The sequence below is a fragment of the Tamandua tetradactyla genome, chromosome 4 (genome assembly GCF_023851605.1).
Source record: "Tamandua tetradactyla isolate mTamTet1 chromosome 4, mTamTet1.pri, whole genome shotgun sequence".
Lineage (NCBI taxonomy): Eukaryota > Metazoa > Chordata > Mammalia > Pilosa > Myrmecophagidae > Tamandua > Tamandua tetradactyla.
The window spans coordinates 37,176,476-37,203,674 of NC_135330.1; the positions used below are offsets into that span (position 1 = coordinate 37,176,476).

The window sequence follows — 27,199 nt, forward strand, 5'->3', positions numbered from 1 at the left end:
TTGTTTCTCTGATTATTTATAAACTATGTGCTACACATTTTTGATATCAATGAAAGTTACAATAAACTTTATATACCCATACATGTATATGGATAGAGGTGTAATTTGAGTGTGTATACATAGTTTCCCACAGAGAGCCAGTTACTGACCTTTTACCAGCACACAACTGTCTTGGGCATTGCCAATATTTGCAATATAGTATGATTAGTTGTATAGTATATGTGCAAGGCAATGATATGTCAGGAAAAGGTGGAGCAATAACTACCTGGTGCATTGGAGATGACATTACAGAGGAAGTGACTTAAATTTTATCTTGAGGAATGAATGAGAAGTTTGTGAGGCAGATAAAATGGGGGAAGGAATTCCAGGAAAAGAACCCGCAAAGATTATAAAACATAAAATTTTGCCCAAATTTGCTGTGTGTTCTGTGTGTAAATAAAGGGAAACATAATGTGTATATTTACCACTCAATTTTTTTCAACCAGTATTTTATTTTTGAATTTCATCCATGTTAATGTACTTAAATATAGCTCATTCATTTTCACTATACATAGTTTGCCATTGTATTCGCATGACAATTTATTTACCTTTTCTACACTGATGGACATTTGGGTTGTTTCAGATTTTTTCTATATAAAATAATCCTGCCATGAGCCTTCTCGTCCATGGCACCTACGGCACATGTGTGAGAACTGAACTGAACAAGTTTCCTAGAAGCGGAATTGCTAAGTGAGAATGCACGCAGGCACATGTACAACTTTACTGGAGAATGCCAAGTCTCTCCACAGTAACTGTGTGACCTGCATTCTACGAGTTTACATTGCACCACATCCTTGCCTACACTTGCAATTGGTCAGACTTTTTAATTTGTGCCGATCTGGTGTCTGTAAAGTGGTTTCCCATTATCAATTTAATTTGTAATTCCTTTGATTTTTAATGAGGTTTGTGAACTTTCCTAGTGGCCCAGTTGTTTTGTCCATGAGGTTAAAGGGAAGAAAGGGCAAACAATTACCCCATCCTTTCTCAGTAGGATAGAAATTGCATGACTCACTTTATTGGGCAAAGTTAATATGTTTGCCACATCATTGGTGGTGGCTCGTTGAACGGGAATCCTGTATTTTTATGCATGATTGTTTTGTAAACTCACAACTTCTCTAAAAAGAAAAAAAACAGAGGAAAGAAAATACCTTGATGTCCTAGCCTGAATTTGTTCTCTAATCATACAATGCCGACTCTAAGGGAGTCAGTTTGAATCAGAGATTTCTGAAAATAGGGAATTGCTTCAGACTGAGTGGGTCCTCCTCAGAGGGTTTTCAGGAATTCTCTCCCTCTCTAGTGACACAAACAATTAACAGCCCAACACAATTCCTCTGACTATCTTTCTGAGTCTCTTCATTCATTCAGCTAACACTACTGAGCCCGCATCCTGGGGCCCTGCCTTGTGGGTGTGGAGGAGACCTCTGAGAAGGCATTCTGCATTAGTCGCACTGCCTTGAGAAAGCCTGTCCAGAAGCCTGCGTGAAAGCTCACTGGAGGTCCCTGAGCCCTATATTTTACTGAGGAACCATTAGCCCTGTAAAGCAGGAATTCACTGAATAACCCGTTGGTGGTTGCCACTTTCAACGGTCAAATTTTCAAAGTATAGTTTGCTTGCAATCAGAAGCATTTTCCAATGCTTGTGAAAAATGCAAATTCATGGACCACCCAGCCAACAAGAAGGCCTCAAACTGCCTTTTCACAACCTCCTAGTGAATTCTGATGCCCTTTGGAGTTTGAAAAGTCACTGCCCCTCAAGTTACACAGCCGTGGAATGGTCGAGTGCAGGGGCTATAACTAACTAACAAAACCACAGTGCAGAAAGGGTAATGGGGCCTCAGTTCCCACGGCTAGCAAGAGGAAACTCTTGATGGTTTGGCTTTTATGTCCAGTGTTCTAAGGATATGTGCCCAGACAGAACTGGAAGCAGAGGACTGGCTATGCCCTGCTGTGCCCTCTACCCCCAGCCTCCACCGTGGCTCACGGTGCTGTGGTTTGCTCAGTTACTCAGCTTGAGATTCCCTGAGGGGAGGTGCAATGAGTGACCACTCCACATGCCTTTGGATATTTGTCCAGAGAGGGAAACATTCTGGCCCCTGGGTGGCACCTACAGATGGCAAATGGCATCAGTTTACAAACACAAGATCCTCGGAGCTCTACCAGCTCTTCTGAGAGATCTAGCTGGAGAGCCAAATAACAAGCAAAATGGACCGTAGCCAACAATGGGTCCAAAGGTGGACAGGCAGGAGGAAGTGGCCTCCATGGGGGCTAGGACATGGTGTGTGGTGGGGGAGGGGGCGGTTCAGGCTGAATTACTGCTTTGAATAGAGGCAGAGTGTTTTGCACACGGAGAGTCCTCATCTCTTAGCAGGTGCTCCGTAAATGCCACTTGAATATCGAAGAAGGGTGACACCATGAAGGAGGCATTTGGGGACATGAGACTGTGAGCAGAGAAGGGTCTCTCTGTAAGGACTGGATTGTCATGTGCTCAACGGAGCAGCCCTCCTGGCCCCCTCATCTTTCCTCCACACCCTACTATCCAGGGCCCTAGCATCAGCCTCCTCACGTGACCTAAATAATCTGTCTCCAACAACTGGCTTTCTGGACACTAGCCAGTTGTGCCAATTCTCGGCTCTGGTCAAGAAATGTGGTGAGAAAGCTACAGAGAAGAAGGGCAGTTTGCTTATACTCTGTGCTATATACTATTTTTTTGTTTGTCTTGGAGTGCATGGCTGGGAATCGAACCCAGGTCTCCTATGTGGCAGGCAAGCATTCTGTCACTGACCAACCCGTGTACCCCTGTACTATATACTTTTCAAAGCATTTTTACATGTTAGTGCATAACTCTGCCTGGAAGGCTCTTCCCCTAGCTCACTGTCTGTGTGCTGCTTGAGGCTTTTAAATAAATGTTACCTCCTCAAAGTTTTTCCTTTCCACCCTCCTACCCCACCCTTCATTTCATCATTCTGTTTATCTCCCTCAGAGCATTTATCACAATGGACAGTGCTCTTATTTACCTTTCCACTTGTTAATTGTCCCCTCACTCTGGAATGCAGGCTCCAGGAGGGCAGGGATCATGCCTGTTTGTTTAGCACGATATCCCGACACCTGGAAGTGATGGCACAAAGCAGGTGCTTAATACATTTTTTATTGAACTGAGTGAATGAGTGAAGGATAACAATTCTGAGCAGGTGTCCCCCAGGTGAGGCCCTGAGACACAGAGAGGAAAAGTGAACTGCCCAGACTTGAACAGCTGTCTAGTGACAGAGTGGGCATCAGAATCTGGGGTCTTTTGGCTCCAAATCCGGCAGTCAGCTGCAGCCAGCACCTGCCCTGTCCTGGAAAGGAGAGATAGCCCAATGGCTTGCCTTCAGAGACAAGGAATGTAGGAGATCCAGAGACTAAACCAAAATTAGTCTAAGACTGTTGTCTTGAAGTCCCAGACCCTATATATAGCCAGTGGCCCCCAACTGATTTCCTACACTGCTTTGGGGCTGAGGAGAGAGCGTGTTTGGATCCCAGTTGAGACAACTCACCAAGGTGAATCCAAAGGCACATCCTTCTGCTCCAGGGTAATTTCCTGCCTGGGCCTTGTAGGACACAGAGACAAGGATAGCAGGCCCCAAAGGCAGAAAGAAACTGAATGTGAACTTCAGCTAGAGATGTCAAGAGGAGGGAACAGGAAGTTAGCAAGAAAGATGGAGAATTCCATCTGCGGGTTAGTTTATGACAGCCCCAGGGAAGGTTCCCATGGTCTCACCAGGCACCCCTGGGAAATGACAGCCGCTCAGCTGGACCCCATTAGCAGGCCTTGTTTTCCATTCCGGCTTGCTGCTGACCTGGTACTGGCGAGCACCCTGCCTAAGGCTGGGAAAGAGTGGAGCACCACCTGCGCGCTGAGTCACCCAGCTCAGGGGCAGGGAAATTTACGTAAGGAGAAGTATCCCGTGTGCTCGCACCCACAGGGCTCAGGCTGCAGGGGCAGGAAGCAAAAAGGTCAGGCAGGAGCAGCGAGAGAGAATGGGAAGTGGTGGTCCTGGGGACCCCAAAACAGAGTCTATTGATGCCATCGCTGTGGACCTGGGAAGCGGGGAGAGGCTACCCAATATAACAGAAGTCTTAGGAATTACAGATAAGATTAAAGAGAAAACAACAACAGCATAGAATTTCAGCATTCAATCAGTACAGCATAATTCTCATGTGACCTATTGCCCGCGGCTTAAGAAAAGTTAAATCAGGCCCGAAAGGACACAGGTGGCAAAGTGAGTAAGGAGCTTAGTAAGTGTGAACTCCTGAACTCTCTAAGATATGTCTTCAGGCTGTTATTACTGCCACCAGAGATACCACCACAGTGATACTGGACAATGAAATAGCCTGTGGGCTAGAAAAATTTGAGTGGGTGGCTTTTGCACTTAGCTGCAAAGCTCCTTTCAGTCATGACCATTTACAGATGAAAATTAGGAGACTGGCTATGGTAAGAGACATTCCTAGGATACTGTGGAAAGGATGGATATTTCCCTTTGTAAGAATCATGTCCCACCCTAGCCCTTATGATTAAGCTCAGACCCTGCACCCCCCCTTCCCCACCCCCCCAAACACATGCTCTAGTAAGAAGTGCCAAGGGAAAGTTTTCTACAAATGAATATTGGTTATTAGAGGGGTCTTCCCTGTGTGTGCACAATTTCTTGGCCTCTTGGTACAGATGCAGTGACATCACGTTGTAATATTTCAATTCTGTGTAAAGTGACCTTTAAATACCAAAAGGCCTGAATCTGAATTGCAGATCCACCTTGGGTCAGCTATCTCCCTCTCTCAGCAATCGATTTCTCCTCTGTGAAATGGGGGTGATGATAGCATTTAGCAAGGTCTCTATGAAAGCTACATGAGTTTGGGATCATGTAAAGCCATGGACAAACATGTTAGTTCTTTGCATTTCCTTTTTTTAATGTCTAGAAAGAACTCAAAATTATAAGAAAGGGCAGCAAAAGGTGAAAAGGAGAACATGTTTTATGTTGTAGGGATAATGAAATGACAGTATTTGGAACTTTGTTTTTCTCTCCACATACACACAAAGAATTTGATTTTCTTTAAAAAAAAAAAAAAAAAGCACTGCCAAATTCTCCAGGGAAAAACTGTGCACATTCATAAAATTTCAGAGAGCTCCTGGATCACTAAAAGTCAATATGGATCTCAAAATGAAAGGCTGGTACGCAGAGGAGCTGGTGTGCTCAGTCCTGTGCATGCCTCTGGGGAGCTGGGCAAAGGCGAACCCAGAATCTGCAGGGGCAAAGAGGAAGAAGAGAAGCCATCACTGAAAATCTTCAACTACCCAAACTACAGTTACCCCAGGGGACAGATAATCTAACACCCTTTCCTCCTGTGTCTTTTTTTTTTGTCTCAGAGACCAAAAATGACTTTGGGGGACTGAAAATTGAATGTTTGCACAGCGAAAGGCTGGAACTGGAGTGGGCTTGGGGCTCACTGGCTGGGCACCACCCACCTGTCCACTTACAGGGAAGGTGGGCAATGAGGGGCTGAGCCCTGTGTACCGTGTGGCATAGAGAACTGAGGCTCAGTGACACAGAGGGAGTGAGGAAAAGAAAATAGGCATTTTCTCCTTCACCCAATGCCTGTGCTCTCCCTTCCCCAGGGCTGGAATGGAGATTATGGGAAGCAGTGAATTCCACTCGCATATTTATAGCTTTTAACCCTGCCATGTTAATAAGATCATCACTGAGTATGGGGTTCTGGGCCTCTATCCTGAGACATCCTTAGAAGTCAGACTCAGTTCCCCTCTCTCCTTCACCCTGGGCTTCTTTTTGCTTGCTCAAATTCCTCCAGCTTGACAACAAACACTTAGAAAATAACTGCTTTCAATTTCCTGAGTCTAAGAGAAACGAAGGGAGGTAGGGGGTAAGGGTCAAATTAAAACAAATAATTGTGCTGCCCGTAGGGCGCTCACCAGGAGTTTATTGTTAGGGCAAGATCCAAGTGCAGCCTTTTGTTTGGCAGATTACTGGGTCCAAATGCATTCCTGGTGTGGTTCCAGGGCTCTGCTGAGAGGTTCCCTTATGGAATGCACAGCTTAAAAGGACTTTGTGAAAATCTAGGTGGTGGTCATGTCAGATGGAGGATGACAGCTGTGCCATTTCCAACACTAATTGGTTTGATTCCACTCATCAGATAAACCAGCAGGAAACAGGTATTAAGATAATGGGACACAGGACAGGAACACAGTGGGCCGTGGAATGCTGGACAAATGGGGGAATCTGGGTGGGGTCGTTGTGGGGGCTGGGGGCTCTGGGCCAGCATTCACTGGGTGCTATCCAAGGCGAACACTACCTTGGTCATCATACCTGATGATTATTGAATGCTTATGCTATGTAAGAAATCTGCTAAGCATCAGACGTGCTTAACCTCATTTCAAAATTAAGACACTACAACCTTATGAGGTAGGTATATTATTATTCAAATGAGAAAACTGAACAATTGGCAGAGATGTTAAATAACTCACTGAGGGTCACACAGCTGGGAAGAAGGAAATTTAGTCTCAATTCATCTGACTCCTTCTATTTGGAGTACCATCTCTTTGCTAATGACTCCAATATAGGCTCCCCTGCCCAGGCATCTCATCTGATCATCAGTCTACTGGTGTGGACGCTGCCCCCACACCACGACTGCACATCCAATTTAGCATGTTCAAACCGAACTCCTCTCTCTCCCCACAAAAAACAAAACCAAACAAACAAAATGAAACATCTTCAAGATCGATGGCTTTCCAAGTTTCAGCTAATGGCAACTTGATCTTTTTAAGTGTTTGGGCTCCAATTCCCAGTCATTCTCCACTCCTCCCTTTGTCTCAGATGATGCAACCACATTACCAGGAAACCCTGTTGGCTTGTCTTCAGGATATATCCAGAATCTGACCACTTTGTACCACTTTTTCTAGTATGACGTGGCATCTTCTCTCTTATCTACCCAATGGTCTCCCTGCTTCCAACCATCTATCCTACAGTTTATTTTCAACTTTATAGCCAGAGTGACCCTGTGATGGCTTGGAGCTATGTTTCTGAGAAAAATATGTTCTTAATCTTAATTCATTTCTGTGGGTGTAAACCTTCTGTAAATAGGACCCTTTTAAGATGTTATTTTTAGTTAAGCTGTAGCCAACAGAAACAGTTTGGGCTTTAATTGGGATTACTAGAGTTATAATCAGAGTGAAATTCAGACATGGAGAAGAAAAAGCCATGGGAAGTAGCTGGGAGCTGGAAATTACCTCACTCTGAAGAGAAAGGTGGAGATGCCACCATGGGTAGAACCATGTGACAGAAAGACCCAGAACTCAAGGGTCTCTGGCAGATAACCCCAGAATGCCACTCTTTGAGGACAAAGTATGGCCGTGCTGATGCCTGGGTTTTGGACTTCTATCTCGAAACCATGAGCCAGTAAATTCCTGTTATTAAGCCAATCCGTTGTACAATATTTTCTTTAGCAGTTAGGAAACTAATACAGATTCCCATCTTTTTATATTTTTAATTTTTTTTTATCATTTTCTTGTAGATAGAAAAAATGTCTAGCTTAATGACTCTTTAATAGATGAATACTCTTAGCTTCTTTCTTCTATTCTCTTGCGAGTGTCTGCACACTCCTTCTCTGCATGTGTACCCAATAAATTTTCTACCTACTTGCTTTATCTGTGCTGTGCTCTTGAGTTCTTCTCTCACGGAACAGCCAAGTATCTGGCAGCTGAAATCCGGTAACATATTTTGGTGAGCTAGCCAGGTGTGACTTTTCCTTTCCAACCTTCCAGACTGGTGAGTACTGGGAAGCTTGGTCGCCTGCTTTCGCTTTTTCTTTCACCTGGCCTAATCTAGTGGCCCTGGTGCAGCTCCACCAGGATATAACCTGGGTTCATTCTGAGCCTTTGACTCCCTCCTCGGAGGTGGCAGGAGACCCATCTCCATGCAATGTAGATCCAAAGAGGCTCAGGGCAGCAGATACCACCCTTTGGGACCTGGCTGTGGATTTCTCTCCTTACTGAGAGTTTCTCTCTCTTCCTCTCTCCTCGGCTCTCTCAAACTTCTCCGCTCACTTGCCTTCCTCTAGGAGCTCTAATGCGGCTCCCCCAGGATATAACTGCGATTCACCCTTTCAGCTCCCTCCTCAGAGGTGGCAGGGGCCCCATCTCCACATGGTGTAACTCCATGGAGGCTCAGGGTGGTGGGTGATTCTACCCATTGGGAACTGGTTGGGGGCCTCTCCCCACGCTGAGCAGGAGCCCAATGGGAGCCAAGTCAAGTCCCTATCTCTCCTTCTTTCCTCGACTCCTCTTGTGAGAATCCCACCTGCTCCTTCTCTGCATGTGTACTCAATAAATAAATGTTCTACCTACTTGCTCTAAAAAAGAAGAAAAGAAAGATAAACAACCTTGTGAGCATCACCCTGGTCAAAAAAGAAACTATTGTGAGTCACCCTAGGAGCCCCTCCCTGGACCTCAACCCAATCACAGCCTCTTCTGTCCCCCCAAAAAGTAACCATTATTCTGACTTTTACAGTGCTCGCTTCCTTGTGCTTCTTTTTTGTTTTATCCCCCATGAACATATCCCTAGGCACTACAGTTTAGATTCGCCAATTTTTAAAAACTTGGTATGTTAAAAAAAAATTTTTTTTTTAATCTACAGGTTTCCTCCTTATCCTTTTCTTTTCCTTGCAAGTATCTGTTGAGAAACCTGGACTGTGTGAACTACGTACCCTCCTACCATCTAGATTTTGCAAATTGCACACTCACGGTACATTCTAGCTTATTCCTGTCTTCAGTGTATTTCCTATACATTGGCAGTTGGATCCAGAGGCAGGTCAGTTCTCTTTAGCAGGTGGTGGTGTGTTCTTTTGTCAGTTTCTCATTCTCTTTCGGTGTGAGCAGCCATTGTTGCTTTAGGGTTGGCAAAATGGATGTCTCCATTTCATTTTCTTTTGTTAGCTGCAATCCTTTTATGGAGAGGCTTACTTCTATTTTTTGTCTACCCAATATTACAGGAAAGACAGGATAAGTACTTGATACTTCTCTATATTTACTCAGTTTTCAGATAATTGGTATCCAGCCATCCTCAAGAGATGACCAATTTTTTTGTGTTATATGTGTACATGTTTATGGAAGCACTTTTTATTTTTTTAAAAATTACAATATAATACCAATACCCAATGTGAGGTATCATTTGTATGTGTTGTTGATAAGAAGTATGTTAGCCCCCACTTCTGTCACGTTCTCACCTACGTAGGCAGCAGGGGGCACTGAAAGGATGCCCCAGAGACCCCAGGGGGCTGGAACATGAGACTCTTGCTGTCACATAACTCCACTTTGTCAAGAATTTTCAATTTTATCATGTTATTTGAGTGGAAGCTTACATACACAGTCATTTGAGCTACGAATAAAGCTCTCCATGGCTCTCCGTGACTTTCACTCTGCTTATAAAGGACTCCAATAATGCGATTTAAGCTCAACCTCATTCATCTGGACCATACCTTAACTGAAGAGAACTTACCCACAATGGGGCCACAACCACCAGGATGCACACCAAGACCAAGGACAGGTCCAGATGGGGGACAAAATTCACTCCATATCAGCAAGTTCCTAACTATCCCTAAATTGCCAAGAGTTTTGGATATGGATGGATGCTGAACAGTCTATGGAGGAATGTTGAACTTCGTACTGTGCTGCAGGACAGTGGTTTTTGAGGAAGTGAGTGTGAATTTCACCCCAGCAGAGTGGACTTTGCTGAATCATGCTCAGAGGAGCCTCTACAAAGGTGTGATGTTGGAAACCTGCAGGAACCTGGCCTCAGTAGATTGTTGCATTCAATCAGGTGGATTAGGTCCTCAGCAAAATATTTTGGGGAATAAAGTATTCAATGAAAAGAAAGTAGTATGATTCATAAGACTTGACTCCTGCTCCTCTGCTTTGGGGGAAAAATAAAAATTTCATAACATTGAACATCAGTCCCAAATCCAGGAGAGGCTTTTGAGAAATGATTTGGTGGAGAATCTTTATGAAAGTAATGAAGGTAATCAATGTGGAGAAATCTTGAGTCCTCATATTGCAAATCTTATTGTGCATAAGAGTTATCCTACAGGAGTTAAATTCTATCAATGCACGAAATGTGGGAAAACCTTCAAGGTTCAGTCCTTCCTTAATAATAAACAAAGATCTCACCCTGGACACAAACCACATCAATAGTTGACAACCTTGACGTTGTCCCCCATGCCTGAGCATTCATGTAAAAACTCACATTGCAGAGAAAACCTATAAATGCCAGGATTGTGGGAGAACATTTAAGAAACATTTGAAAACTCTCACTAGTAGAAATCCTTTTGAGTGTAAGAAATATGGATAAACTTTCCCTTGTCCTTTCTCATTTAAGGGACGTGTGAGAGGGTACAGAGAACAGAAAATCCATACAGGTAAGGTATGTGGGAAAGCCTTCATTCATCACTCCTACCTCACACGACACACAAGAAGTCATGCTGATCACACCCTGTGAATGCGATCATTGTCGGAAAGCCTTCAGTTGTCCCTCATACTTCGAGAACATGTGAGAACACACAGTGAAGATAAGCCCTATGCATGTACGCAGTGTGGGAATCCCTTCAGGTACCTCTCATCCCTTCAGAGACACATGAGGATGAACACTGGAGAGAAACCTTATACATTTAAGCAATGTGGCAAAGCTTTTGGTTGTCCCCAGTACTTTCTAAGACATGTAAAAATGTACAGTGTACTGAAATCTTATAAGAGCAAAGAATGTGGGAGAGCCTATAGATTTTCCTCATCTCTTCAAATACATGTGAGAATGCACAGTGGTGAGAAACTCAATGAATGTAAGCAATGTGGTAAAGCCTTCAGTTGTTCCCAATGTTTTCAAAAACATTTGAGAACATACAGCAGAATAAAACCCTGTGAATGTAAGGAATGTGGGAAAACCTACAATTATTCCTCATCCCTTTGATTACATGTGCGAACACACACTGGAGAGAAACCTTATGGATATAAGGAATGTGGGAAAGCCTTCAGTAGTTCCTCTTCCTTTTGAGGATACGTGAGAAGGCACAGTGAAGAGAAACCCTATGAATGCACGCAGTTTGGAAAAGCTTTCAGGTATACTGCATCCCTTCAAGTGCATGTTAGAACTCACACTGAAGAGAAGCTCTATGAGTACAAGGAATGTAGGAAGGCCTTCATGCATTCTTAAAACCTTGCGCACAGTCCTTGCTTCTTAAGGTTGGCTGCGCTGGTCCTGCCTGCCTTCTGGGATGTCTTGTCACCATGCATTGCAAAATTGAGGAGCTCAAGGACTTCCTGCTCACAGCCAGGCAAAAGGATGCCAAATCTTGTCAAGATCAAGAAAAATAAGGATAACGTGAAATTTAAAGTTCGACACAGCAGATACGTTTTTATACCTTGGTCATCACAGACAGACAAGGCAGAGAAACTGAAGCAATTTCTCTTCAGAGAAACTGAAACTGAAGCCCCAGGTTTGGCAGTGAAGGAGCTGAAATGAACCAGATGTGCTGATTTGAACTGTATTAAAATGTTTTCAATTAAAAACAAAAATTGAAAACAACCTCATACATGTAATGTATGAAAACGCAATGGAGAGAAACCTTATGATTGTGAAGAATGGGAGAATTTTCAGGTGTAACACTTCCTTTATTGCGTACAGGAAAACAAGACAGTCATAAACATGGTGTGGCTTTGTAAGTGCCTGCGCTGGTTTGAATCTGTTATGTACCCCAGGAAAGCCATGTCCTTTAATCCAATCTTGTGGGGGGCAGACCTACTGTTGGGTGGGACCTTCTAATTAGGTTGTTTCCATGGAGATGTGACCCTGCCCATTCAAAATAAGTCTTAATCCACTTGGAGTTCTTTAAGGGAGAGACATTTTGGAGAGAGTTCAGAGAAGCCAAGAGACAGAAACACCCCAAGGGAAGCTAAGAGAGGAGAAGCAATGCCCAGAGACATTTTGGAGACAGCCATTGAGCACAGAACCAGGAGAAAAGGTCCAGCAGATGTTGCCATGTACCTTCTCATGTGACACAGAAACCCCGGACGCCAGGGCCTTTCCTAAGAGAAGCTATCTTACTCTTGTTGCCTTCATTTGGACATTTTCATGGCCTTAGAACTGTACATTTGTAACTAATAAATCCCCATTGTAAAAGACAAATTTCCGGTATGTTGCATTTCCTCTTCTTTAGCAAACCCAAACAGGGCCTCGACCTTAATATAGGTCCTTAGTGTCTTAATTTCCAGTTAATATAGACATTTAAAGTAGTAACTATCCTTCTTTGTACCCTCTCAACTGTGCCATTATTTTTGTTATATGGGACTTTAAATAATTGTACAGTTATATAAAGCTTGTACCCTTTGTATGGCAAAATGTTTTGGACCAGGGGTGATGAAGTGCTTCTCCACCCCATGTACAACTTACTTTAATTTTGGATTAAAAGGTTTTTTTTTTTTCAGCATCCAAGAATCTTTCTTTTTTACTCAAGAAGTAAGTTTTCAGAAAAATCATACACTTCCCTCACACAGCAATTTTCCTTATTTTTTTAACACTTTGCATTAGCGTGTTACCTTGATGAAACATTATCATTATACTACCAACTACAGCCCATAGTTTATATTACGGTTCACTGTGCTGTAAAGTCTTTTTAAAATAAATTTTATTCAAGTAGCATATATGCATAACTTAAAACTTCCCCTTTTAGTTATATTAAAACGCATTAACAGTGTTAATTATATTCGCAATGTTAGATTCCTAATTTCTATTCTGTTCCTACAATGTGATCTGATGATATGAAACTTTGGTTTTGTTGAAATTTCTTTCCTGATCCACTGTTGCAGATACTGGAATTTGCCAACTGTTTCTTCAACATTTGCTTGCTTCTGGTGGCTAACATGCTCTATGTTTATCACAGTGATTGTGCAAAGATATTAAAAGAAAACAGTCATTAGACTGTTTTAAAAAAAGAAGTAAGTCTAGTTTTCAGGTCAGCACAAAATACTTTTATAAATAATATCACCATGGACTTTCTGAATATGGAAAAGCTGTAGGAAAAGGAACCAACTTTGAGATATTTAACTTTAGGGTATTTATACAGCCTTTCAAAGAAGATCATTTCTATGTTTACTTTAGGAACAGGCAGAAGATTTTTATTTTCAGGACAGATTAATCACTTTGTTACTTTAAAGATTTAGCTGATTATAAACCATAGGGATTATTCTACTTAAAATGATACTGTGGAATGTAAAGCAACGTATAAGCACATGTAAATGTTTAAAATACACAGGACATCATTTCAAGTCCTCTTTATCCTTCTCCATTAGTTTTTGATTCTTAAAATACTCTGCTTTGTTTCAATCTTCTATTTCTGTTAAGGTATTATTTACTGTGCTTATTTTGCTTCTAGTTTGATCTTCATTTTGATATTTTTTCTTTTGTTTCTAATTATTTCTTGAGTTTCATCACCTCTTTTCTGAGTTTTTCTAATTCTTATATATGCTGTTTATTTTCTTGTTGTCTTTCACTTGGTTTTTAAATAGTACGCTATAGCTTTGATAATTAATGTTTTTCTGGTGTGCTTTCACAGTTTGAAGGGAAGTTATTCTTATTTTCTTTTTTAGAAAATTTTGTATGGATTTGAATTTGGTGTTTTTCTGCTGCTAATTTTTAGGTGAATGCAGTTTTCCCGAAATGCTAGAAGGAACCTTGATTCAGGTAGAAATTTCTCCGTTTTCACAGCTCTTCCTCCTCTGTTGCTTTCACTTAAAGTTAAAAGACACAACCACTTGCTTTCTGAGATGCCCTGTCTCTCTGCTCTTCTCCCCGACTGGGCTCTAAAGTGCCTCTTTCCTTGTCTCCATATTCTACTTTGAATTTGCATCCACTCCCTGAAGTTTCTCCTCAAGCAGGACTATATCCAAGAAGGGAGCTCAGACTGGTCAGTTTTACAAGTTCATAACGGTTAATTCGGATGGGTGCCTGAAGTCCCAGTCTAATTATCAACAGTTCTCTCTTTCACTCTCAAAATTGTCAAGCCTTACCACAGGCCCCTGGCTCTCAACCACCCGTAGAGTGCTCTCCTCAAATTGGTCTCCTGCATTTTCCAGTGAATAACTGCTGGCTATTTTGTGGTTCTCCTGTTCTCAAGTCCGTCAAATGCCCCAGTGCTTCCCTCTACATAGAAGTTGATGCCATCCAGGATTTGTGGATGTTGTCCAAGGCTTTTTGGTTTTGTATTCCAGTTTCTCCTTCTTTTTAAAGTAGGGTTTCATAAATATCCCAAAACCATATTGTCACATGGTGCCGTCTTTCTAGAGTGATCCTTTTAAAAAATATCAGATCATGTCCCTTCTCTGTTCAAAAACCCTGAAATGACTTCTCATTTCACCCCAAGTCAAAGCCGAAGTCCTTACAAAGGACTGCAGGGCACCACATGATAAGTATGCCCACCCATACTTCTCTGAAAACTTCTTCTCTCCCACTCTCTCGCCACACCAGCTACACTGTCCTCCTTGCTGTTCCTTGGTCATTTCAAGCATCTCCCTGTCTTTGCTTTAGCAATTGCCTCTATCTTGATCATCTGCCCCCAGATATGAGTTCAGTTAAATTAACCACTTTTCTCATCTAGTCTCACCACCTTATCTAGTATTGCAGCCTCCGGCTCAGCACCCTTGATCCTCTTTACCCTAATCTACTTTTTCATCTTTCCATAACATTTAACACCTCCTAACACAATACACATTTTACTTATTTTTTATGTTTATTATTTATTGTCTTTCTTCCCCTTGCTAGAATATAAAACCCACAAAGGCAAGAATCTTTGTCTCTTTTGTTCTGTGTCCTGAAACAGTGCCTGTCACACGGTAGTTGCTCAATAACTGCATGAATTAGTAAATAAATGAAGTAGCCCAGGGTGAGGCTTGCTCTGAGCCAGCCACTTCTGACTCACTGCCTCCATCTTCCTTCTTCCCCAGCCCCTCCAGATGCCACGGTCAGCAAGCATATTGGCCTGAGAGAGTACTGAGGATGGCAAGATAGGGTTTGCCCCTAAGCCTTGTAGATTCTCAGAAGGCAAGCAGGGTGACAAACATTCTTTCTAGGACTTCTGAGTTCAGCCTCTCTTGAAATAGTACCCAGGTCACATGCTTTGTAGCATTTCAGCATATCTGCTCATGAATCCCGCTAGAATCCCCAAGAGGAGATGACCCTGGAAGGCTGAAAACTCCAGGCCCAAAGCAGCTACAAGGCAGGAACGATGAGAATGAACGTTTCGCCTAACAATCTCCCTGATTTTAGGCTCTAGCGGGGACTCAGCTGCGTGCTGGGCGCTTTGGAAGGTCTGTAACCTGAGTCGGTTGATTCCTGGCCCTTTGGAGGGCATGCATGGCTATTACGTACTTGTTGTTCTAAGCTTAGTTTTCAGGGAACAAACATCACATTGCCCATCTTCAGGCTGTGCCAAGGTAACCGATGAAGTCAGCACTGATCAAGCAAGCATCAGGCTCAACAGCTTTCTCTGCAAAGCAAATTTAGTGGAGCTCAGGCAGGCAAGCTCCTTTCCCCTTCCCTTCCCTCTGAACTCAGAAGCCTAAGGCGGAAGGTATTTTAAGAAGGCTGCCCTGCAACAAACATTTTCTCTGAAACTCAGACTAGTTTGGGAAAATGCTGCCTGAGCTTGGATGCCTGTAGGATGACTGTTCAATCAGGTGGTTGCAAGCCTATTTCCTGGGCTAAGAAAAATAAGCCAAATGTTGAAATCAAGGCCCGCTCAGCTCTTTCCTTCGATTCCTTTTTATTGTGATAGAAACTGAAAGCTGCTCATTCGATTGCCCCATCTCCAAGTTAGCACAGGCACATTTTAAAGCTTTTTCTTTTCTTCTTTTTTCCTCTTTATTCATACTTGGTGGATAGATATTTCTCGGCCAGAAAAAATCAGAGGTCTTCACTTTCACTAGCTGTGAGCAGGAAGAGACTCTGAACCTGAAACTGAAATCATCTCTCCGAGTCTCCCTGAATCTGGACCAAAGAGCCCATGATGCCCCCCTCTCCAGCCACCAGCGTCCCCAACTCCCTTGAGAAAGGGACTACTCTGCACCAGATAGGCCCATCCGATCGCTTATTTACTCCATGCTAAGCCCCAGCACATATACCCCCACCCTCTTTATAGATTAAAAAAAAAGAAAAACACGTTCAGTGAGGTTAGAAAACTTATCCAACGTAATCCAGCTTGGAAAAGGCCCCAGCAATTTTTACTGTTTTGTGAAAGGTCTCTGTGTTCAAGGGGCTGCGAGCAGGCCCTCTCTTGGCTTATGAAATGACGTGGAAATATGACTTCCAAATAGGGAGACCACGCACCCGTATTTGCCCAATTCGGGTTGATGCCTGACATCCGTGTCCAAGTATCAATAGTTCTCTTTTTTACTCTCAAAATTGTCTTAGTCTGGACAGTAAATTACATAGTCACCTCATCCAAGACATATCAGGAGCAAGACTGGAACAAAATACAAAAGAGTTGCTCAAGAGGTCACTCAGCAATCAGCATGAAAACAGCCTGGCTAGAGCTGCGAGGTTCTCGAGGCCTGCCCCATCTCAGCTTCTGCTGGTTTGGCCTCAGGCGCACCCTCCCAAATTGCCTGTGCCTCTCCTGGCCAAAGCCAGAGACCTAACAGACCTAACAGGAAGAAACGAGACTGACACATGCCAGAGGGTTCCTGCTGCCCCCAAAACCCCTCCAGCGGGTTCCTGCGTTACTGTGCACAAACTAAGTCACCGGGCACATCCTCTCAACCCTGACGACAGGTAAAGGGCTCTGTTCTAGGGAGAAGACCGTTAGGGAGAATTCCCTTGTCAAAAAAATAAAAACGTCTTTGATCAAAGCTCTTACTCCACAGTGGAGCTTCCTCAGAGACTCATGTATGACACAGTAGGATGACACAGTGGAAAGAGCAGATCTTTTGAAATCAGAGACTTGAGTTTGACTATAGTTTCCGTAAGTATTCACTGGGTGACCTTGGGTAAGTTACTCAACTACGCTGAGCTGCAGTTTTCTTACTCGTTTGAGAAATGGCTGTAATGCCGACCTTGCATTTTTTTTTTTTTTGCATTTTTTTGTAACTGTAAAATACTGGACGAGATATGCATAACAGATCTGGCACATAAGAGGCACTTATTTACAGTGATGAGGATAAATTTACCTTTCACGGACTGTAACACCACGATGATCTCTGGGCATAGAAGGACTACTCCAAAGGCGTAAACTCAAAAAACAAACAAGAAAATAGGAAAAATAAATACTTTTCAAGCAGTAAGAATATCTGATAAGAAAGGGTTCGGTCATGTTACCAAGTCAAACTAAACTGACCTTTATTTAACAGCTAGTACATGTCAGGTGCCACAATAGGTGCTGGGAGTCACAGGGACACATATAGAAGAGCTCACGCCCTGAAGATTAAAGGAGTACATTGTCCTCACATTGCCATGGTGCCAGGCAGAGTTATAAAAAGCTGTAGGAGTAGAAGAAACAAGAGACGGTTTTGCTTAGCAGGTTGGGAAACCTCAGTGAAGAGGAGCAAGTGAACTGGCCCTTGAAGGCTAAGTGGGATTTCTAGGGATCTGACATCATGCCTGTATTCTGGGCTGGGAAAATTCTGTTCCATTCTTTCCTCTGCAAAGAAGAACAAGCTGTTTCTCAAACAGGAGGACATAGGAGACACCTCCACACTCCTCTCCCACTTTCTCATCTGAAGTCAGTGGCCAATTCTAAAATTAAATACACATCCTAAGAGACACGGAGACAGAAACACAATTTTTTTTTTACATATCTTTTTTTATTAATTTTTAAATTAAAAAAAATTATTACAAGAAAGAAACACAAACATTCTTAACATATGCTCATTCCGTTCTACACATATAATCAGTAATTCACAATATCATCACATAGTTGCATATTCATCATCATGATCATTTCTTAGCACATTTGCATCAATTCAGAAAAAGAAATAAAAAGACAACTGAAAAATAAAACAAAAACAGAAAAAAAAATTATACATACCACATCCCTTACTCCTCCCTTTCATTGATCACTAGCATTTCAAACTAAATTTATTTTAACATTTGTTCACCCTTTTATTTATTTTTATTCCATATGTTCTACTCATCTGTCGACAAGGTAGATAAAAGGAGCATCAGACACAAGGTTTTCACAATCACACAGTCACATTGAGAAACACAACTTTTGATGCAGAAATTAATCAAGACCTGGATACAAATTCAAGTCACATAATATAAAATGTTTCAACTTCAGAAAGTTCACTTCCAGGCACGTGGAAAACGAGGCACTGAATCACAAAGTCAATACACAAAATTTGATTGTATCAAAGCTAAAAAGACAAACAGTTCTCCAGATAGGTCACCGCTAAGAAATATCATCCAAGGACAGTGACCAGAAAAAGGAATTAGCAAATTCATTCATTAGGCTTCTGCTTCCACCTCCAGTCTCGAACCTAGTTTAAACCAGTAAGTTAGAACATCTTGGTTAGATAAATAAACCAGAAATGGCTCTGGAATGGAAACACAAGCAGGATTCGGGCTAATTGTTCTCGTTTGTATATCAGTGTATAGACCACGAGGCTCCTCTACGTCTGCTACGCGCCGTCCTACCCATGTGTTCTTTTGCTGTAAGCCTGAGCAGTAGTTCTCAAAGTGGGGGCGACTGCTCGCCAGGGGACATTAGCCAATGTCTGCAGAGGTTTTTTATTGTCACAACAGGGGTTGTGGGGGGTGGGGAGCCACTGGCCTCTGGGATGGAAACCAGGGGTTGTTGTTAAACATCCTACGAAGCCTCCCAGAGGAAAGAATAATTCATCCCACAATGTCAACTGTGCTGGGGTGGAAAACCCAAGGGTGAAGTCTAGGAAGCTGAAAAAGGCCTTGAAAAGAAAAACGATGGAATTTAGAGCATTAATAAGTTTCCTAATTATGAGAATGTAAAAAGAATATTAATATAAGCAGGTACTTAAAATCTAAGCTCCTCCAGCAATCTGAGAAAAGAGAAAGGAACATGACAGCCACCGGCTTCCAAGGCGGCAGCCTCCACCGTGGCTGCCCAGATTAGATTTTATGAACTCCAAATTGAAACCATGGTCTGACACAGTATCTCCTTTTCTAACTAGAGTTTATTTATATGAAATTTTTACATTATAAAAAATTATAGCACATATGTATATCTGTGTGCATGCATATTTATATCTATTTACACATATATTTAAGAACTGTCCTTCATCAAAAAGAATTACACTATGGAACAATTTAAATACCCATCAATAGAGGACTGGTTAAATAAATTCTTGTACATAATCAACATATGAGTACCTGTATATCTGTTAAAAAGAATAAAGTAACATGTACATGGAAATATTTTTCAATGAAATGGTATGCAGTCAGGGATTTGCTGTAAAACATTATAATGAAAAGTTTTAAAGTAGAAGAAAAGACATTTTAATACTGGCAAAGCTGGATGGTGCTTACATGGGCCTTCATTTTCCTATATGCTAAGTTTTCAATTTTCAATAATTAAAAAAAACAAAAAGTAATAATTGGAAAAATCAGAAAGGTCATATGTTCTCATATGGAAAGATCTTTTCAAGATATAACGTTAATTGAAAGAAACAAAGAGTTGGGGGGAGCATAAAAATTTGTTTTCATATACACAAATTTATCAAGACAGAAATTCTGGGAGGACACTCAAGAAATTAATTACCATGGGTATCTGGGACATGGATAGAGAAGTCGGAAATGGAAAAGATGTAGGATACGGGTGGAAGCAAGACATTTCAATACATACTTTTTAAAATTTTGGAACCATGTGAATATACTACATAAAAAAAGAAGAAGAAGAAAGAGAACATCACACAGAAAGTCATCTGTCCTAAAAAAATCAAACCATATTGTTGCCATACTTATGCCCCCAGTCTTGAAAAGAATTCTCATACTGCTTTCAAAGGATTATCCCATTTAACTTCACAAAAACCCTGAAAGATTAAAGACAGAGGTGGGAGGGGAGGAGGGAGGAATTTCAGTCCTTTCAGGCTGGGCACATCATGTGAAACAAGAATTAGATTTGTTTCCTGGTTCTAAAGAGTAGAAAAAGGAAAAGGACTGAAGTATAATGTTGGAGGTGAGAGAGTATTAGACTCAAGAGAAAGAATTTTCTAACACAGAAAACAGCCTAAGGAGGCCTCTGGATGTAGCAAATTCCTTATGCAATCCCCAGACAAAATCTTAGCAGGGTGTGCAATTTAACAAATATTTGTTGAGCTCATTTTGTGCTAGGTTCAAAGTAGACCTGCAGTTTAAGACAAAACAAAACAAAACCAAGCACACACATTCTTGGATACAGCTACTTCTGGGGGTTATTTGTCAATATTTTAAAAGATTTAAAATGCTAAACCCAGCAATTTCATTTTATGATATTTACATGTTTTGAAGAGGCACATGTATAAGGACAGTGCTTGCACCATTATTTTGCAACAACATAAGTTGGAAACAACCTTGGTGTCAATTAATAGGGGCTGGCTAAATATACTATGATATTATATATTCATACTAAGAAATAGCAGGAAGTAATTTGGAAGAAAAAAAAGAAAAGAAACTTGGGAGAGCTATAACTAATAACGTAAAGAGATTGCCAAAATATATGGTTGGATTTTTTTTTCAAAAGGAAGCTGAAGGAAGATACATACAATATGATGCAAGTGACATTAAAAGAAATACTATACATTTTCCATGGGTATATATATATATATGCATATGAAATGTCTGGAAAAAGGTCTAGAAGATAAAGAATAAATTGGTAAGATGGTTACCTTCAGGGATTGGGGAAAGAGACGATGAAGGGGTGAGATATCAAAGGTGAGTTTGACTTTCTCTATATTTTACATTTTTACCAGGCAAATGAATTTATGACTTACTTGTACAGTTAAAATAGTTGCTTTCAGTATTAAAAGAAGTAAGAAGAGGAGGAGACAGGATTCTTGCTGAAGAAAGTCCACAATCATTTCTTTTTTAATTTCCAAGTATATTTTTATTGTGAAATATATATACAAAAAAGCAATAAATTTCCAAGTATATTTTAACAAGTAGTTATAGAACAGTTATAGAACAGTTGGTATGGGTTATAGTTCCATGATTTTTTGTTTTTGTTTTTTGTTTGTTTGTTTGTTTTTCTTCTAGCTGCTTCAAGACACTGGAGACCAACAGAAATATCAATATAATGATTCAGCAATCACACTCATTTGTTAAATCCTATCTTCTCTCTTATACTTCTCCTTCTCTTTAAATAACATATATACATAAAAGCAATACATTTCAAAGTACATCACAACAATTAGTTCTAGAATATATTTTAGAGTTTGGTATGAGTTGTAATTCCACAATATTAGGTTTTTATTTCTACTGTTCTAAGGTACTGGAGACTAAAAGAAATATCAATATAATGGTTCAAGCCCACAATCCTTTAAACGAAAGCTGTTAAAATATACTTCTGTATGATCTATACAACAACTGGATAATAATAGCTAAGATTTGTTGAATTATTATGTTCCATGAGCTATATACCTATTAAGTCATTTAATCCTGACAACGACCCTAGGAATCAGGAACAATCACTATCTCGACTTTATAAGCATGAAAACTGAGTCTCTGAAGTGACTCAGAAAGCTAGTGGGTGGTAGAATAGGGATTTGAACACAAATGTTTCCGACTGTGGCATCTATTAGGCTCTTAGCTACTGTGCTGTGCTATCAGAGGACGGAAGAGCAGAGGTGATCCACAGTGGCTCAGGACTTGGAATTATTGGTGAACTCACTTGGAGGTGCTCTGGGAGAAAACCAGTTATTGCAGACGGAATTAACTAACCACAAAATATTCATTTTCACTTTCTTTTTCACCCTGACTTAATGCTGGGTGGCAAAGTCCCAAAGTTAAAACCAAAAGCCTTATTGCACATAAAGGCTGCCAGGGGACATGGTTCTGGCTAATAAGATGCAAGTAGAGGTGGCTGTCAGGAAAACTTATTAAAGGGACAAGCTAACTTTGTAAGTGCCACTTTGGCCATTTGCCCTTCACCATTCATCCCTTCTTTCTTCCAGAAATGATGCTGAGAGATATGAAAACCATCTTTAGACTCTGAGGACACTTACCATGTATGATGGAGCAAAAGCATAAAGGAGTTTGGTACATGAATGACATCTTGGTGCTTGCTACTGCACAGCCCTGGCTGCTACCTGACTTCTTGTTACATGAGAAAAATAGCCTCTTGCTTAAGCCCAAGGTCAGTTTCCACTCCATGCTGCCAAATGTAATCTAGTGACTACACCAGGGTCTAGACTGAAAGGACTTAGCGTAGACTTGCTTTGAATATGGAAGGGCATTGCTGCGCCACTCTAAGATCCTCCTGGGGTCAGCAGATCCACAGCATGTCCCAGCCACCCCAGCTACCAGACTGTGCCTCATCCTTCTCAGGGACACAGGGGCCTGTGGAATGCAGCCAGCGGGCCCACGGGGCTCTGGGTCCCCGTAAGTGAAAAATACTGACTTGGACAGTCTGCTAGAGGGTTGAGTATCAGCAAGCTGATGCATTGTTTAGGACTACAGATCCTAGTCTACTTATAGGGCTAGGCAAGTGGGTCAGGGGGAGGGAGTGGTGCCCTTGGCAGCTGTTTGTTTGAACCTGCCTGGGCAACTTCCCGAACACTTGTTTAGAAAGCAAGCAAGGGAAGGAGTCAATCGGGGAGTGAAAATGGAGCTTGGGAGAAGGGAAAAGAAGAATGGCACACACTTTTGAAATAGAATTTTTTTTTTTTAATTTTATTTAGCCATTATCTTTTTTGTTTGTTTGTTTGTTTGTTTGTTTAAATTTTGTAACAAATAAACATGTTTTGCTTTAGTCTCACTCTTATATTTTTATATTTTGCTATATATAGCTTATTTTCCTTTTGCTTCTGTAACGATCTGGGTTTTGAAATAAAGAAATTTTAGTTTTAGTGTACTGATAGTTACCGCTAAACATAAGCAATCTTTAATATACATTTCTATGATTATATATTTTTTAAGTATAACTTTCAAATACTTTATATTTGGATGAGAAACTTAGCACATTTGCTACCTCCCACTCTTTCTCTCTTCTTTTTAAAGCCAGCATAATCTTTTCATTCGAGTTTTACAATACTACCTTCAAATTTGTAATTAAATTTTGACCATTTCGATTTATTTCTATATGTGTAAATTTTTATATTTGCTTCCAATCCTTATAGAGAATCTTTTCTTTATACTAATTTTTAATAAATTTGAATGTCTAAAGTAAAATACTAAATAATTTTTAAAGGAAGGATATTTAGGTGAGATCTTGCATGTCTAAGAATGTCTATTGTCTTCACACATCAATGACAACATAGATAAATAAAGACTTTTTGGCGCACAACTTTTTGCCCTAAAAATTCATTAGATTTGTTACATTATCTTTATTTTTAGACTTAGTGCCACTGAGGAAAAGTCAAAGATTGACTTATGTATTGCTATTTTATGGCACTATTTTCCTGCTTAGCTCATGTAGGATTCTTTGTGTATTTCTGAAATTGAAAAATTTCCCTGGGATAATTCTTTGAAATAGAATTTTGATACCCACACTCTCTGAGGGTCACATTTCCCCCAAGGCAAACCTTTTCTTTTGAGATGGGCCAATGTGAATCTTCATATGACTCCCTGAGCCTGACCATCCTTTAGGCCTGGGCTTGGCAAAGGTCATCTAGGCTGGATATAGAGGCTGTTTGAAATTCAAAAGGAGACAGAAGAAGAGCAGAAGAAGGGGCCAGAGGGTCAGGTCACCGACACTGAAGGAGAAGAGGGTTTTAAGGAGTCAGTGGGGTCAAGTGGTTCACAGAGGGCAGGAGGATGGGCATGTGACCAGGTGGCCAGACAGTGGAGGTACCTGGGGTTGAACACTATTTCCTTAAAATAGAAAAGAGGAAAACACTATTTCCTTAAAAGAGAAAACATAGCAATAGTAACAATACAGTGGAGTCGAGGAAAGGAGGGAGGTGAGCCTGTCAAAGCAGAGGAAAATAGCCAGTAAGACTGAAGGAGCAAAACTGATGTGGATTATAGATTGTGGCAGGCTGCAGACCGTGTCCCCATTACTATGACACCTTCCAGGGTGCCGACTGCCTCTGTTTTGCTGTTTGAGTTCTTCGATCCTTGTTATAGCTAGGATCTCCCAGATGCCAACTATAAACCTCAGCTGAACTCACTTAAAAATCAACATGTTTCATAACTTCTGAAGGCATAAAGTTATAATGGTAGATGCCAAGTGACAAGAGTGATGTTGGCATCATTTAAGTTTCACTGCATAGGCAGCTGGCTACTCAGAGCCAGCCCTTGACAGAAACTTGAGAGTATTTTCCAGTGATTAAAAAGAGGTCAGAAACTTAGAACTTGAAAGTTGGAAAGAAACTTGGAGATTAGCTGATTCACCCCCTTAGTTTATAAATGAAAAAACTGAAGATCAGAGAGAAATCTCCAAGACATATCGCTAATTTGGGTGTTATAAAAGCAAACTCTTATAAGGTACATACACTAGGAACTTTTCACTTTATATACATTGATTCATTTAATTTTTATCTCTGTCCTATGTGGTACACTGACACACTAAGTAACTGAGATGACACAGACAGTAAGGGCAGGACTGGGATTTGAAACCACATAATCTGGCTCCAGAGAGTCTGTACTCTTAACCATCATTTTATACTCCCTGCTTCTCTCAGCAGCTTTTCTCCCACTGTCTCCAGTAACCCACCACCAACTCCAGCTCCCAGTGTCAACAGAATGGCCCTCCTCTTGCTCCCATGCTCTGATGAGACGGGGAGAAGAATGGTTTTCATTGGGTGTGTTAAGAATAGTAGAAGAATGAATGGGAGATGGGGATTGCTGTGTGACTACCATAGACACCTGGAGGGAACTGAGTTTTGGGCCAAAGAGAATCAAGATCCACAGCTTCTGCTGAGTTCAGGGGTGGATTGGCCTCATCTCACTTTCTCTGTTTGGAGCAAGAAATTGTGATATGGGGTTCATGGACGTTTGGTGAGCTGGGGGTGATGAACCCCAGGAAATTGCATGCAAAATGTTTTTCATATGCATTTTTTCACATCCCACCACCTCCTATTCAGAAGCTGGAGTGATGCACAATTAAATCAGGATTTTGACACTGCCAGGTCACCAGAAATCTCTTAGAAGGCAACCACAATGTAGAGGCGAGAGGTTGAGGCTGGAGTCAGGACACTGGGATTCAAGTCCCAGCTCTGCCTCTTAACTAGAGATATGGCTTTAAGCAAAGCCCGTTACTTCTTAGAGTCTCCATTTCTTCACTGCTAAATGAGGGCAACCTACCATTCATGCTGGGGGAATCAGGAGAAAGATAACAGAGAGCAAGTGTACTTGGTTCAAGCTCAACAAGTAGTTAGCCTCCCTGGACTGCTGGACCCATCTGAGCCTGGGGAGGCATGCAGTCCTGGCTCTCAGGGAAGGCCTGAGTAGGGGCAGGACCTTGGTACAGTGGGTCTTACTGGCATTCATCTGGTTGAAAGGGACGGTTGGGTTATTTGACTGGAAGCTGTATTTCCAGAGTGAGCATAGTTTTTGTTCAGCTTATAGGATGTGCCCAGGGGTGGGTAGAGCCAATGATAATTATGATGGGGGGTGAAAGCCCCCCAGGCTACCCTTTGGTGAGGTCACTAGACTTGAAGGAACCAGGCAGGACAATGACATGTCTTAAAGATATAACAAAATATTCTTGGAATGTCTATTCCTCTCAATTAGGTCCTCTTGAAGTCCTGCCAGCTCAACCTTGCTCCTCTGACAAAGCTCAATTAACCTCAGGAGGGAGCTTGAGGCAGCCAAGGCAACACTGGAGAAAGACTTCACACCAAGGAGAATGGGACTTTGTGCCAAGCGCCCTGCTATTTCTATCTCCTCAGAGATCATCAGTCCAGCTGCCACATCTCTGTCATGAGAAATCTGCAGAGCATGAGAGCCAGTGGGTCATGTGGTTCTGACGAATGCACGACCCCACCCCTGCCCCACCTCCCAACACAGCCCCAGCAACCTTCGTCATCAGCAACTGTAGTCATCACCAGCCTAAGATAGAGATGTCCTGGAGCCTTAGCAGGAAAGGTCAGTTGATTTAAATAGCTGTGGCATCTGTGGCAACTTTCCTGGCCTAAGAAAGGAAACCAAAGCTAAGAGAGATGACATGCCAATGGCTTTACCTACAGAGGGGGAACAGAAAAGGAAATTGGTACGGATTCAACAAGCATTTATTAGGCATCTACTACGTTCCCAGCAATGTGCTTTGACACATCCACACATTGGCCTTACTTAACACTGAGAACTGTACAACATTATAACCATTTTAAAGTGACAAAATTAAATTTCTGCAGGATTAAGTAACTTGTCCAAAGGTGATACAGGATTGGATACCTTACCTCCACTGATTCAGTGCCATAACTTGCAGACTTTTTTTCATTTTAATGAAACTATTACAAAGGTTTGTATGTGATTAAAAAAAAAAAAATCCGAACTGTAAAGAAGGGCATTCAATTAAAAAAAAAAAGAAAGAAAGAAAAGAATGAAAATTTCCCTACTTTGTCTCTAGTTTTCTTTCCCAGATACATCACTCCCATCAGTAATTATAAATCTTTCCAGAGATACTCTATGAATATAAGCATATGTATATGTATGCCTATGGGTGTAGGGGTGCTTTCTATATGCAAATGGAAGGATATTATACACTCTTCTGCACCTTCCTTTTTTTGTTTACTAGCTTTGTTTCTTCCTATCAGTGCCCATACACTTCATTTTTTGTTAACAGCTGCATAATACTCATGTATGGATGGGCTATATTTATCTAACCAGTTTTTTTCAATAGAACACATGGGGCAATGAATTTCTTTGTGCATATATCTTTGTGAACACATGCAAGTGTATCTATAGAATGAGTTCTTGGAAGAAGACTTGCTGTGTCAAAAGTATATGTACGAAAAGAATTTAAAGAAGAT

The 27,199-nt window shown here is 41.3% G+C and overlaps 1 long non-coding RNA gene and 1 pseudogene across 2 annotated transcripts in view; both read left to right on the forward strand.

Annotated features, from left to right (window-relative positions):
- Window positions 1–26,746, forward strand: part of LOC143678892 (uncharacterized) — a 93,343-nt gene extending 66,597 nt beyond the window's left edge. For both annotated transcript variants that reach the window (XR_013173465.1, XR_013173464.1), the window contains 2 exons: window positions 22,241–22,422; window positions 25,962–26,746. This is a non-coding gene — a long non-coding RNA (uncharacterized LOC143678892). The remainder of the gene's footprint in view (window positions 1–22,240; window positions 22,423–25,961) is intronic.
- Window positions 650–11,282, forward strand: LOC143679066 (uncharacterized; annotated as a pseudogene).
- Window positions 26,747–27,199: the final 453 nt, after the last annotated feature.